Source organism: Medicago sativa, chromosome 6, assembly GCF_051527215.1.
Source record: "Medicago sativa cultivar Bolivia chromosome 6, Bolivia_mono, whole genome shotgun sequence".
Taxonomy (NCBI): Eukaryota; Viridiplantae; Streptophyta; class Magnoliopsida; order Fabales; family Fabaceae; genus Medicago; species Medicago sativa.
This window is the reverse complement of record NC_140754.1, coordinates 33,963,926-33,977,691: the sequence shown is the minus strand read 5'-3', so window position 1 is coordinate 33,977,691 and position 13,766 is coordinate 33,963,926. Positions and strand designations below refer to the sequence as shown.

The window sequence follows — 13,766 nt, the reverse complement described above, 5'->3', positions numbered from 1 at the left end:
AATAATTAAACAATCTAACTAAAAAGCACCATTTCAATCATTTGAGAAAAGTAAGTAACAAACATTAACAATGAAAAATTATCTCTGCATTTCAGCAGTACTCTCTCTGGTCACATTTATAAGAAGAAAATTACTTTTTAGGTTAATTGAATAACTAATGTATCCGGTCATAATTATAGGCCAAATACATTAGTTGTTCAATGTACCTAAAAATTTGTTTTTTGCTTATAAATGTGACCGGAAGGAGTATATATACTTTGATGCTGTTTGTAAACTAAGTGCAGACAGTACTGAAGTTAACATTTGACCAGATAAGCACATTAATAGTCCATCAACTCATTTGTTTAATTTTATCAAAAAAAAAAAAAAACTTATTTGTCTAATTTGTATTCTTCACTATCTATCCATAATGTGTTATGATACAAAAGGTAAAGGGATAGCTCTAGTCGTAACCTTGATGGAAGAAAAAAGAAAAAACTATATTAGCCTCATTTACATATAGACCTTTCCTCTGAGGGAAATTCCTTAGTAGAAAAGCCAAACAAAAATCAGGGTTCGGTTGAGAGACGGAGAGAGGGTCGTAAAAGCAAGTGCTCGCTCTCCCTTACATGATGATTCCAGCGTGAATCACCATTTTCAGCCCTATGTTTCTAGAATTATCGAATTTACTCAAAGAAAAATGAGGAAGTTACTCTTAAAAAATAACCAATCCCTTGTCCCCTTACCTCCTTTTATCTTTCTTTATCCTCAGAACTGTCCCTTTCAATTCACTGCAGATCTATTTGCAATAATCAACGTAGCTTCCAATTAAGTCAATGTCTTCAATGTTTGTAACGTACTGTATGGTGCATAAGCTACCGTTACATCTTCTTTGTAGCTACATGTATGATGAAGTGCCAAGCATGTTTGCTGTCTGATATGTACAGTGATGTTTCACATTCTATACAAAAAAGGTTTGAGCTTATTGAACAATATCATATAATCAGGCCACATCAATTTGCTATAACGGGTTTCAGCTGAATCCAAATTAGTTAGAAATGCTCCTTGTGGAACTCAAATTTTGTTGGACCCTTTTCATTGAACTCGAAGCCTAGTTTATTAAGTTCTTCGGCCAAAACCAGCGCACCAAAATAAAATACACCTGATACGAATTAAGACAGCAATAATGTCAGAGCAAGGAAAACAGAAAAAAGTCTACCATACTACCATGTATGAAGTACCAACATATACTTGATGGAGACTAACCTATTCGTCCAGTATAGTGCTTGGAACACATTTTAGAGAAAACCTTTTTCCAATTAGGCCTAGCAAAATGTGTCCGTACCTGATAATTAGAATTTCAAAAGAAGCTATTTTAATTTACTCAATCCGGACTTAGAAATTAAAAGAGCATCAAGGATAGTGTACTCAAATGCATCGTATAAAACAAAAATAGAATGCTTACCCTGGTTCCAGAAACAATATCAACTCCATTTTTGGCATGGTTAAGTGCTTGAACTATGGTGATAAGGGCAGATCTAGCATCTCCTTCCTCGCTAGTTAAGTAGTTGTGCATCTCAATGACACCCTGAAGTCCATAATTTGACGATCAATATTAGCCAATTGCAAGTAATCCTTATTGCAGAAGGGAAAAGGAATACTTATAATTCTTAAGTAGCAAATATCTATAACATAAATAAATCTTCTGCGTTAACCAATGTACCCTTTGATCAAGCTCAGCTACTTCATTCATGACTCCTTTGAACCAATCAAAAGAGCCTTGCTCTCTTGTAACCCTATAAATCACACACAACTAAAGTAATGATCATAGAATTGCAAGCAGATGAAAAGAAATCTAAGTAGATTAAAAAAAATACATGAACCTTATAATAGAACCCTTATTGAATTTGATAAAAAGGAGCAGAAATCTTGTGCAATTTATCCAACTTGTGAGATCTTCATTGTCTGTCATCTTTGACTGCATGAAAAATCAATTGCTATTCAAAATAGAATCAAAACTAAAAATGAACAGAAAAAATAGGAGAATAAATGAATAAAAACCTATATGGAAAGTATAATCTGGCAGTGAGAGAGTGTAGATGGGTCAGTGATTATGATCATTGGAAATGCAAAATGGTTTCCATATGGCAAAGGAATTAATTATCTAGTATGGGAAATGTTTCTATTGGGACAGAGAATAAGAGGCAAATAAATTCATGGGAAAATGAGGTGCTTGCATGGGGAAGGCACACAGAGTATGGGGAAAATAACAATTGTCAAGCCAAAGTTTGAAATACAAATTTAACATGTAAAAGGAGGGAAATATTTTAGGGTTAAGTTGATTAGCAATTAATGACATGTAGGGCTGGCAATGAACCGAACCAACTCAACAATAATTCGGAACTCGATTCGACAAATAACTCGTTGAACTTGGTTCATGAACCAAATGAGCTGAACTTGAGCTGAAAATTAAGTTCGTTAAATAAATGAGCTGAACTTGAGCTGTATATAGTTCGACTCGGTTGGTTCACGAGTTGGCTCGATAATATATATATATATATATATATGTGTGTGTGTGTGTGTGTGTGTGTGTGTGTGTGTGTGTGTGTGTGTGCGCGCGCGTGCAATTGAGGAGTTTTTTGAATGCTAAAATATGCAAAAGGACGTAACATACTATCTCTAGTTTAAGTTTAAGCTCTCAAATTCACATTTTAATATGTCCCACATCGGACATTTCAAAAGAACCTAGAGGAACATCACTTTATAAATTAAGTTCATATGCGCGTTAATGAAGTCACCAATGCAAAGCAAATGTATAATGCAAATTAAGCATTAATTACAGCTTCCATTGGTTGGTAGTTTAAGCTTTAAGGTGTAATTAAAAACTTCTTTCTTTTTAATTTAATATCAGCCTTATAACAAATTAAAAAGGTAAAAAAAAAATCTAAAATTGAGTTTTGAATCATTTTATTTGAGCTAATGAACTGAACCTAACGAGCCGAACCGAATTGTTCGCGAACTTTAAACCAGCCGAACTCGAGCTACGATAAAGGTTCGTGTCGAACTCGAGTCGAGTTTCGAGCCGAATCAATTCTTATCGAGTCGAGTCGAGCTCAGACAAGTTCGACTCGGCTCGACTCATTTCCAGCCCTAATGACATGGATTTAGAGGGAAAAAATAAGGTTAACTAATAGCATGACCTAATAAGCTTTAATAGTAAGTGATTGAGAAAGTTGGATTTAACATATAATTATATCGCAGACTTATAAATGAATGTGTTGTTTAAGTAATGGTAGATTCTTTCACGGAGATGGATCTTAATCTCTCTTGCATTCATCTGTTTAAATCTAAACAAGTTGCAAATATAATGAAAGATTTTTGAAGTGTACATTATTAATACTAGCGAAAAGAAGGGTACGTACACTAACATTTAAAAATTAAAAACTTCTTTTTTTTTTATGAAATTTTGATTTTGATTAAAACTAAAAATATAAATGTTTGTTGTTTTCAAGTTATAGCAAAGCAAACTAATCATGATTATCTATTTCAATGACACCAACAATATAACAAAAAATATAATCTAAATTCTTTTTTTAATGACACCAACAAAAATCTTTATTATAGAAAAAGTTGTTTGAGGGTATAATTGGGATAATGAAAAAGTAAGTATAAATATACTCATCTAGTTTGTTACACTTATTAAATGATAAAGGAAAAATAACTAAACATATATATTCTTATCGTGTTTGTTACATTTTTTTTAATATTTAAATTTATTCTTATCTATTTGTTACATGTGTTATTTGTATTGAAAATTGAAGGTATTTTTGGAAAGAGAAAAAGTCAACCAAAAAAGAGCTGATAGGAGCTGTTTTCTTTATATATAATATAGAATATAGATAAGATTAAAATTAAAACTTTTATGAATATCATGAATACACTATTTTGTCATCGTAATTTTTCAAATATTCACATCATCAACTAATGAATTTGTAATCATTTACTCTCACTAATAAATACACTCGGTGGTGATGGCGCAACAGTTGCTTGCATTGCAAGCTAGGGTTTTCTAAGAAAAATAGAATTAAAAAGAAGAGTTTTTCTATCATGTACAAATTTGCACATGTTAAAAAGTTTAATGTAGTAATTTTGACTTGGAATTTGTGTTCTTTATATTAAATATGTAACTTTTTAATAAATAATTGTTGATTTTCAATGAAAGGTTACTACTTTTGGTTGCCCTAACTTGTGCAATATTGCACATGTTAGACAAACCCTTAAAGGAATTTAGAGAAGAATGAAAATATTAATTGTTGTAAATTGTGATTCTCATTAAGTGTCGAAAAAGTGTTAGCAACTAGCTTATAGACAGCTTATTCATATAACTTGCTTAATAAGCAATCAAACAAACTAACTAACTAATTTGCTAACAAATAGCGAAGTCTCTAACAAACTTTGTAACAACTTTCTAAACTTTGGTTAATCTCAACTAACTTGAATGAAAACTAACATCCTCCATTGCTTAAAGTTGTCTAACTTCACCATTCCAATTCTGCCTCTTAATTTAACAAATTTGCATTTCAGTGGAACAATGTATGACTTTGAGAACCTCTTAGTTCGCTCGGTCTTTGATAAAGTTGAATCTTGTTTCAATGTGCTTGCTTCTTCCATGCAACACTGGATTTTTAGTTAAATCTATAGCAGATTTATTGTTTATGAACAATGGAATAGGCTTGCAAACTTCTATCTGTAATATACTCAGTCACAAGTTGAGAGGGCTACCATAGGTAGATTCTTTGTACAAGTAGATGAGAGCTCTATTGACATCTTTAGGGAACAACAACATAAGAGCATCTAGCTTCACTCATGAACCTGCTGATTATACCAACAACATAAGCTATATATGGCCTGATATTGCATAGATATCTCAAGGATCCTACATTTTGCTTGAACAATGTATGATCAACTAGCTCCTCAACTTCATTCTTTACAAGTTTCATATTCACTTTCGCAGGTGAAGATGCAGGATTGCAGCTCATCATATTGAACATCTTCATAATATCAGTAGCATATTTCTTCTAATGCATCACTAAACCTTCGGAAGTTTCAGTAAATTCCATACCAAGGAAGTATGTTAACTTTCCTAGATCAAACATATTAAATTATCTTGTCATCTGACCTTTAAATGCTTATATCTCAGCTAGATTGCTACTAGTTACCATTAAATCATCAACATATAAGCAGAGGAGTATCAGATTACTACCTTTGCTATTAATCACATACATACCAATTCAGCTTTCCATTTGACAAATTCTTTTTTAACTATAAAGTTGTCACGCACGCCAATGATTTATGGTGAGGATTTAACCTGTCAAGAAAATCGAACAAAAGAGTGGTAAAATCATTAACTGTAAGGAGCATATCACCAATGGTTGTATCTATGAGTGTTTATTTTTAGGCCCCCCAATATAACTATGAGTGTTTATTTTTAGGCCCCCCAATATCATCTATAGGACCCCCTAATACACATCTGATAGTTATTTACTGTATGTACGTTTTTTCTTGTCAAACATACCACCGGGGGAATTAAGGCTCCAAACATACGCATACATTTGTTAAATAACTACATGTTGTGTATTTAGGTGGCTTTAGAAATATTATGGGTCTAAAGAGAAACATTCTATAGCTATCATAAAGCCCAATTTCTCGTAAAAAAAAATTAAGCCCAACTTTGTAAAAAGCGTCCAATGCTATCTTTCCAGAGACTTCCACATATTTTGTTAATAATAAGAAAATTGCTCTTCTCCCATCAAGTTTTTCTCATTCCCATAGAACTTTCAAGTATTGCTATCTATCTTTCTCATGTTGGGTTCTGTTATAAAAACAGAACAACACCATAGGATATCTTTCTCATGTTGGGTTCTGTTATAAAAACAGAACAACACCATAGGAATTTCCAAAACTTCATTGTTGCGCTTGTGATCTCTATTGTTGCGATTTTCTCAAAGCTTAAGTCATTCAATGCCAATTACAATCCCAAAATCAAGTATGTATTTATTATCCTATTGTATTGGCTTTTTTTTATTGAATTTGTTAGATTTTTTGGATAAACTCAAGTCAAAGAAAAAAGCTCTAAGAAGGATCTAGGTCAGATTCATTGTTGCGCTTTTGATGCAGGATCTAGGTCAGATTCTGTTGATGATGATGATGATGATGAGGTATTTTCTAAACTCACTCATGAAGAGTTCGTTGATACTATTAAAGAACTTCCTAGACATTGTCCGAGCAAATCAAAAGAATTTAGAAATTTGAAGAAAAAGTTTGATTTGCTGAAAAACAGTATCATGTTCATGGAGAAATAGAATGAAAGCCTTTCGATCAGAAATGATAAATGAAATCACAAATGAAATTAAGTTGTCTGAAAGCTGACTTGTATTGCAAGCCAAGTAACTTGTGCTTCAAGTATTGTTTGTTCTTCCTCTTTTCTATTTACTGTTGTACCTTTTATTATAATAATTTTCTAGTGTCAAAACATATCATGGTTTTGTAACCAAAATGCATGTGAACGGTACTGAAACCTTCCTGATTTGTCAAAACTTTCTTTATACCATTAACCCAGTTAAGATTTAGAGCATGAGTTCGTTAGTTTTCAATGCAATAAAAATGTTTGCAAATAATAACGTTTCAAATCAATTGAATAAAAAATTTTTTTAAAGGAATGAAACTTATTATATTATTAACGTTTAATATAATCATCAACTTGAGTTTTTCACCAAGTTTGCGAACCGTTCTCAACATGTCTTTTATTTGTGAAAATAAATGGAGGTTTTTTCTTTCACTTAGGTAGTCAAATAAATATGACTTAACATATACCAAGATAAAAAATAAAAAATAAAAATTATATGAATAACTATGGCAAAGAGTGAGATAAATTTTTTTATTATGACTATGGTCATGATTATGGCAATGACTGTGTTTGTTTTTGCAAAAAAAGATAAGTCACCTACAATGCTCGGCTGTGCTGCCAATTGTTTCATATTCAAATGTGATAATGGCGCCCTTCCATTGATAATTCCAATAAATTATGTGAAATGTCTTTCTTCGTGCAAGTGCCGTTAGTGTCTTTTGAATTAATAATATTTTTCTTCTTCTCCATTTTTAAAAAAATTTGTATTTATAACTTGTCTAGCGCCAATGTGAGGTACGAGTTACTTGACCAGAGGATAGGAAGATCTATTGTGAGGCGAAGTGATCCATGGATAAATGTCAGGCGCCGTTGGTAGGTCGCGATTGCATAAGGACTTGAAGGAAGGAAGCAAGACGTGTGATAGGAATGGGATTAGAGGAACAATAATGCTAACAACACTCTCTTTTGGACACTCTTCTTAATGTTGGTTTAAATCACAGTGAGTCTACACTTTGATAATTGAATCCACACAAAGAAGTGTGACATACATTGATTTCATCCTATAAAAGAGTGAGTGTTAGAGAGAATTGAAAAGTGAGTATCGCTAACATTCCTCTTAAAAGAAATACACCAACATAATGGGTTTAAAGGAATACTCCAACATAGGCCACGTGAAGATACATATGGGTGTGGAAATTTTCTACTTGATGTTGACATTGCATCAAGTACGTGGAATTCTTGTGGATGCTATACCTCACTCAGAATACACTAAGATTGTGGATAAATCTACTGTCAAGTCTATTTTTGAATCTTTGTGCTCTACCTATGAAGGAAACAACTGGTTAAAGAAGCTAAAGCTAACTAATTGGTTCATCAGTATAATCTTTATTAAGGAGGATAAAGATATTGAAACCATGTATTCAAGGCTTCAAACTCTATGTTGTTCTTGATCATGTAAAGAAGATTCTTAGGAGTCTCCTTGCCAGATTAAGACCAAAGGTTACAACCATTCAGAAAGCAAAGGACATGAACAAGCTAAGCTTGGAACATCTGATAAGTTCTCTCAAAAGACGTGAGATTAAGTTTGTTGGAGATAAACATGATAAGAAGTCCAAGTCTATTGCTATGACATCAAAGGGAAAATTTGTTGAAGTTCTTCAAGCTAATGAGTTCAGAAGAAGAAACTCCTGATGGAGGTTCTGACATTGATTCAGATGTTGAAGAGATGTCATATTTGACCAAGAGATACCCGACCAAGAAGAAAAGGTTTTCAGGTAGAATCAATGGTTCAAAAAGATCATGTTTCATGAACAAGAAGGAATATCATAATGGATGCTTCAACTGCAAGAAACCTGATCACTTTACTGTCCCGAGTAGCATAGGGACAATCAAAGAAAAAAAGCTCTAAGAAGGAGAGCTACAAAAGCAAGCTCAAGTAAAGTATTGTGTCAACATGGGACAAGTTTGATGAGGAGTCAGAATCTAACAATGATGATGAATAAGCTAATTTTGGTCTGATGACCACAACAACTTCTGATGCATAATCTATATCATATTCTGGTGATGATGATGATGTATTTTCTAAACTCACTCATGAAGAGTTAGTTGATGTTGTTAAAGAACTTGCTAGAAGTTGCCTGAGCAAATCAAAAGAATTTAGAAATTTAAAGAAAAAGTTTGATTTGCTGAAAAACAGTAGCATGTTCATGGAGAAATAGAATGAAAGCCTTTTGATCAAAAATGATAAATAACTACATTTAGGTTAAATGTAAATGAAATCACAAGAAATTAAGCTGTCTAAAAGTTGACTTGTAATGCAAACCAAGTAACTTGTGCTTTTTTTTATATAAACAATGAGAGTGGACATGCATCAAGAGGCGTCGACATCCCAACTAGGTTGGCACCCCGAGAGACATCCATCCTATGCCGCCAAACTCAAAATAGATTATTAAAAAAAGGGGGGAAATAATTACAAAAGGAGGGGAGACTAAACCGAAACCCTCAAAAAACAGAAAAGAAAGGAAACAATGAAACAACAGAAACCATCCAAAAAAAAAAAACAGATCCATCAAGGGAAGCTGTAGTTAGGAAGTCAACATCTATCCCGAAAGAAATCAAGCCTCAAATCATTAGGAAGATTGTCAAGCCAAACCGCACCAACAATGGAGTGACCCATAGAAGCCAATTTATCCGCGCAACAGTTGCCTTCATGGAAAATATGAGAAAAAATAACATGAATTCCAAGTCGTCGAGCGTTATGCCAACAGTTACGTAACATAATAGGAACCAACAGAGAGTTTGAAAAAATCGAAAGAGCACTGGTGGAGTCGCTCTCAAGCCATATGTGCTTCAAGTATTGTTTTTCTCCTCTTTTCTATTTACTGTTGTACCATTTATTCTAATAATTTTCTACTGTCAAAACATATCATGGTTTTGTAACCAAAATGCATGTGAACGGTAACTGAAACCTTCCTGATTTGTCAAAACTTTCTTTATACCATAAACCCAATTAAGATTTAGACCATGAGTTCGTTACTTTTCAATGCAATAAAAATGTTTGCAAATAATAACGTTTCAAATCAATTGAATAAAACTTTTTTTTTTAAAGGAATATGAAACTTATTATATTATTAACGTTTAATATAATCATCAACTTGAGTTTTTCACTAAGTTGGCGAACCGTTCTCAACATGTCTTTTATTTGTGAAAATAAATGGAGGTTGTTTCTTTCACTTAGATAGTCAAATAAATATGACTGAACATATACAAGATAAAAATAAATATATATTTATATGAATAACCATGGCAAAGAGTGAGATAAATTTTTTTATTATGACTATGGTCATGATTATGGCAATGACTGTGTTTGTTTTTGCAAAAAAAGATAACCCTCCTACAATGGTAGGCTGTGTTGTCAATTGTTTCATATACGAATGTGATAATGGCCCCTTTCCAATGGTAAATCCAATAAATTATGTGAAATGTCTTTCTTCGTGCAAGTGCCGTTAGTGTCTTTTGAATTAATTAATAATATTTTTCTTCTTCTTCTCCAATCTTTTCAAATTTTTATTTATAACTTGTCTAGCGCCAATGTGAGGCGTGTTAGGAATGGGGATTAAAGGAATACACCAACATAGATCACGTGAAGATACATAATGGCGTCGAAATTTTCTACTTGATGTTGGCACTATAGGTTGCCAAGATAATGGAAGTAGAATTGAGGAGGGGTTGTCAAAATTCGTGATGTTGATAATCTGGATAAAGCTCTTAATACTGTTTATTTTTGGGATCATCGGTTGTTTGCGAATGTGGCAAAAATTGACAGGTTTGATATGCTTGATGGAGGTAGGTTTGTTGACGGTGAGGGAGAACAAAAATGTAGAAGGAAAAAAAATGGTAGAGATGTGGAAGGAAAAAACCCGAGGGAGGAGGAGTTGAGAGAGATGGGAAGAGAGGAGAGGAGGAAGAATAATTGAAGATAGTGAAGGAGGAAGCTTTACGGAGTGAGGAGGAAAGGGCGAAGATGAGGGAGGTTAAGGTTTTTTTTTTTTTTTGGGGGGGGGGGGGGGGGGGGGGGGTATAGGTGAACGAGGAAAGGTAGATGCGGAGATTGGTGGCAAGGTGAAGGGGGTGGTGAACGATAAGTTGGTCATGAGAAAGGACAAGTCGAAGGTCACTTATATGGAAAAGTCGCAAAAAAATTATCCTTATGAGATAGGCCTTTTAGTGAAGCAACTGAATTTCTTGGAAAATCTTTGTATGACTATCGGCCTTTGGTTGAAGGATTGTATTATTACTTATGAGATAGGGACTTGGGTGAGATGTTATGTTATTCTTCTCATCCATGTATAGAATAGTGTTATCCTTGTGGAACTTGCTTCATTACAAAATAGGCCACTGGAAATTGATGAAGTGACACTCAACAAAGACAAATTGGATTAAGCGCAGTTGTTGCTTTCTACATCTAATTTGAAAGAATTGAATGTGGTTGAAGAGGTTTGGATTGATGTGAGGAAGTATCATATTCGAATTATTGAGGATCTTGAATTTGGCTTAGCTGATGATGCTTGTTTGACTAAGTATGAGGATGATAACAAGTCGGTTTGTTCAACACGAATGTGTATGCAGGATAATGAGCCCCTTGTGGAGTCACTCGTTAATCAACTGCATGATTGTTGGTCTATAGGGCAAGGTAAAACGCGCTAGAGAGGGGTGAATACCGATTTAAAAGTTTATCGAGTTATATATAGAGAAAGCGATTTTTGCAAACAATTAACGACATATTGGATTTATGCTTGATTCAATGGCAATGACAAAATTATTAAAACTATGTTCAAATAATAAGTGATGATAGTCTGTCATTTCATATCTTTAGAGTACTTTCAATTAAGATTTTGGTCTATTTTGATTAATTTAGTATTTAGTTTATAGTGGTTATTTGTCGTTTTTAATTTATTGAGTCAAGTAGTATATTGTTGTTATTAGTATTGTTTTTGTTATTGTAAGTGTGAATTATGACATGGAGGATAATGCAGCATGCATATGGCTTATGGATGACTCATTAGGAGAATTAGGTGTGGATGGATTAAAAATATAAAAGCAAAGGATGGTTAAAATAAGTAACCATGGGGAGTGGGAGTTAATAAATGAATTGGACTTTGACCAAACATTAACCCAAAAAGAAAAGATGCAAGTCTGATGCTTCCAATGAAGAAAGGAAAAGGTCCACACGAGGCAATTATAAGAAGAAGCCACACTAAGGGTGTGTTTGGTTGTGAGAAGAAATCGAGAAAAGAGAAATAGATGAGAGAAAATATAGTAATAGAGAAAGATAAGAGAAATAGAGTAGATTTGAGGTGTTGTTTGGTTTAAAAGAGAGAGAAGAGAAATAGAGGAGAGAGAAGTGTTGATTATGTTTAAAAATACTAAACTACCCTTTCATTAAAAAACTTATCAACCTCACATTTTTATTATACTTTAATTTTTTTTTGGTAGGGTCAAAAAAAAAATTTGGTAGGGATACTTTAATTAATTTGGGTTAATTAATTAAGTCATCGGTTTTTTTATTTGGTAATCTAAAATATAATCAAATTAATTAAGTTATTCAAAGGGATTTAGGTAATTTATTTTGTTAAAAAAATTAATTAATTAAGAGTTAAATTAATATTTAATTAACCAAAAATGGAGGATGTATACGAAGGAACAACTATTTATGTGTGTTACTCTCCGTGTTTGAAAATAAAATGTGAGTTACAATCCTTTAAAAAGAAACTATTTATGTGTTATTGAAGAAAACCATATTTACCGTAAAAAAAAAAAAAAAAACCATATATATGTGTGAAATAAGGAATGTCACTGATCACCAAAAAAAAAAAAAGGCATGTCACTATACACAGAACAAAAGTGTAGTAAGAAAAAATGAATACAATTATTTTGCAAAATGTTGTTAAAACAAAAAATATATTTTGCAAAATAAACAAAAATGAGGAAAGGGTGGGACAAGGGTATATAGTGGAAAGTCAAAATAAAATGAGTCTTCCCCTGGATCTCTTCTTCCCATTTCAGCGAAGAAAGGGAAAAGTGGTGGATCCCACCATAATTCTTTCTCTCTTCCTTATTTCTAGGCATTCCAAACAGGAGAAGTTTGATCTCTCTTTCCTATTTCTCTCTCAGCAATCTCTCCCTCCCTTATTTCACTGCAACCAAACACGGGCTTAGAAAAGCATCATGTTTTGGCACGATCACGGTTTTGGGAGTTGAAAGAAAAGGCTGCGCACAGTAACGGAAGGGCATCACGACACATGGGAACTCAACTGCAACTATTTGAATTAAATTGAGAAGCAACGCCGACATCGAAGGAATTCGATCGTTTTATTTTTTATTTACTAATTTCTATATTCCTTTGATCATGTGTAGCTAATTTCCTTTGATTAGGTCTGAGATGATTCTAATTTACTGTGAAACTTTATTATTTTTCATGAATATCAATCTCGTTTTGTTCAATTCAATTGTTTTCAATGCTTTTTATATATTAACATTATATAAGTTGATTTTATAAGATTGAATGACTACTGGCCCTAACTTTCGACTTATACCTAATTGAATTGTTCAAATAAACAGGGTTAATCTAGGAATGGATAATCGTTTATTTGTGATAATAGGTTAACGTTCTTAAAACCTTCAAATAATATTAATTCACCTAAGGAATTAGGGACAGTAATCTGACTAGAGGGTCTTAAGTCAAGGGATTGATTAAAGACTATTTTAGTTAATAACCATCGTGAAACTAGAGAAATATTCATAGGGAATAGGTGCAGTGTACCAAACGGAAGTAATCAGAGGATTTGAATGACCTAATCTCATCTCTCCTTATATTTTCTAAACAAATTTTACTTTCCGTTTATTTACTGTTTATGCAATCAAACTTACTGCCTAGTGCACTTATAAAATTTATACATCCTAATTAATAACCTTATTGTTAATTTCTTATTACTTCGATAGAATTCGTACACTTTCTAGAGAGAGAGAGAGAGAGAGAGGGAGAGGGGGAGATAAGCTTATCTCTCATGATGAGAGATATTTCATGTCAGGTGGAGGACAGTTCCAGTGAGCAGAGCACCTTCTATTGAGTAGAGCACCTTGCATGTGATCCTTCCTTAACCATAAAATTTGCCCACATATTTTGTTCCTAAAGAACATGCACCAATGTTGTATTTTCATTTCGTTGTAGAACATCTTTAATATGAAAGATGTCAGTAGCATGAGTGTGCAAGGGATGATCCCCGACAATAATCAGGATTAGCACAGATCTCTACACTAGTTGTTGTAATTTTTATAGTTAAGGCTATCCTCTTTTTAAAAAAAAAAAAGTGCAGTATAA

General features: G+C 33.0%; 1 long non-coding RNA gene across 1 annotated transcript; it reads right to left on the bottom strand.

Moving 5' to 3' along the window:
- Nucleotides 1-1,258: 1,258 nt before the first annotated feature.
- On the bottom strand, nucleotides 1,259-1,865 carry LOC146914698 (uncharacterized). The gene is made up of 3 exons (XR_015016891.1): nucleotides 1,703-1,865; nucleotides 1,445-1,567; nucleotides 1,259-1,324 (listed from the first exon to the last, which is right to left on the bottom strand). It is a non-coding gene; the product is annotated as an uncharacterized LOC146914698 (long non-coding RNA).
- Between the last annotated feature and the right edge of the window lie 11,901 nt (nucleotides 1,866-13,766).